Below are 2,280 nucleotides of genomic sequence, written 5' to 3' on the forward strand. Positions count from 1 at the left end.
ACAAAATTGTGTCAACCAAGGTGGTTCATGCAACCAAATGATCTGTTTGGGGGAACTCTAACTCAAGGCAAGCCAATTCTACCTGCTCATTCTATGTAAATGCATCGAGCACGAATAGGGATATGATTCGATTGTGCAAACCTTGTCTCATGCTTCTATGGAAGAGTGTCCATGGTTGGAAAAGAACGTTAATCCAGTCCACATCCTCCATGGTATTATGGAAAACTCAATGCGTTGAATACTAGTCCCGTTTAACCAATTTTGGTCAATTTAAGTAAAACCTCCCAAATTTATGTGTATAGGAGATTTATCTCGATGCTAATGGCTCAATTTTATAGAAAACCCAAACAAATTCAAAGCAAGACAGTTTATTTAGAGCATTATCACCTTGTTTTCAAGACAGTTTATTTAGAGCATTATCACCTTGTTTTCAAGATTTAGAGGATTATCACCTTATTTTGAAAAATCCCAAAACCCTAATTTTTCTTTGAAACTGCCAGTTTATTGATAATGTAGTTGACTGATGTAGATATAGAAAGTGGAAAAGCTTCAATTAGGTGATTGAACCCCCCCCCCTTTTTTTTGTCTTGAACTTGTGAATTTGCAGGTATTGTTAGGGGACTTCCTCAGGCTGCAAGGGCACTAAGTGAAGGCATGCATAGTATAAAAGAGAGAGGTGGCTAGAAAAGAATGCCCAGGAGAGATCGTGGAGACCAAGCGTCAGCCTAGGTAGTGGCATGGGTAAGGTTACAATCATGGGCGATCTTGGTCGACTGGAGGTGCAAGTCGATGGATGTACGAACATGAGGTTGCACTGTAGAGGTTGGAGGGAGCAACAACTATGGGATGCTGATCCTCGAGCTAAGTGCCACAGGGTCTTAAAGACCCTTGTCAAGTGACATCAATGGATGACATTGATTAAAAGCACGACGTCTTTTTTCAAGTCTGATAAAGTAAACTAGGCCGAGTAAACTAGGTTACTAAGTGATCGTAGTTTACTTCCTGGCTTACTAGATGGGCATAATTTACTTCCTAGTTTACTAAGCTATCTAGTTTACTAAGCGGACATAGTTTACTTCCTAGTTTACATCATGGAATGAGGGTGAATTTAGATTTGGGACTTTGAAATTTTTGGAGCAAAAAACTATGTGCAAAAGAGAATTTGAACTCGAGACCTAGGATCACCATTGGAAACATCTTACCACTACACTACCTTCAAGCAACAAAACCATGTGGTTTCAAGCCATTATATTCTATGTTTTTCACCCCTAGTTTACTCGATCTAGTTTACTTTCTAGTTTACTCGACTTAGTTTACTTTATTCAACGATTAAAAAAAGATATCATGATTTTGATCAATGATATCCATTGATGTCACCTAATAAGGACATTTAAGACCCCGTGGCACTTAGTCCTGAGGAGTGCTGATAATGATGGCAAACACGCAAGTGGTGCAAGACAGCATTGGCGATGTTATGTGCGTAATAGTCAACGCTGAACTAGTTATGGGTGTTAGGGTTAGGGTTAGCATTACACATCTAAGGGGGATGTAACCTCTCCATTGACGAGACATTAAGAGAGAGAAAAGAGATGCTCTAGAGAGATGATTGTACAACTCAATGTAGATTGATTAATATATAGTGCATGCTTTTATAGGCTGCAAACCTTATCTTTTGATTCTCACAATTCACTCATATATGTTTTTTTTTTTTTTTAAACTTCCAAGTCTCTATTTACCCTTCACACCTTGCAATTAACAACAAATTTTAAGAAGACCTTCTCGAGCTATTTTTACAATCTCAACTCAACCACCACACCAACAATTTCAGCTGACAAAGAAAAGACATGGATAAAAATCTTTCGTATGGAATGCCTTTTCACATGCCGCAACAATGCACGGATTGTCAACTAGTAAAAACAATGGTCCATGCAATCTTAGCCACTTGCATTTTATGAACGCGAAGCAATCATATGAATTGAGCTTTCTCACACCATTTTCCCAGGATCAAATTATAGTGCATATTCTATGCATTAGTTACCCTATGGTGTTGTACTTGAAACTTCATTCGTCGTGTTTTTTTTTCTTATTAAATTAAGACAATGCCGATTGAGTTTAAAGGGCCAAATAAAAGGGCAGCTTGTTTCTCTCTCCACACACACACGCACGCATGTGAGGTTGAACTGATCATATGAGGTTGAACGAGCAAGAGCATATGGGGTTGAGCTAGAGAGAGAAGGCCGTAGAGGGTTGAACAGAGGATTGAAAGAATGCCAATGTGAC

This window comes from Cibotium barometz, chromosome 8 (genome assembly GCF_041138505.1).
Source record: "Cibotium barometz isolate CiBa-2024 chromosome 8, ASM4113850v1, whole genome shotgun sequence".
NCBI classification, from domain to species: domain Eukaryota; kingdom Viridiplantae; phylum Streptophyta; class Polypodiopsida; order Cyatheales; family Cibotiaceae; genus Cibotium; species Cibotium barometz.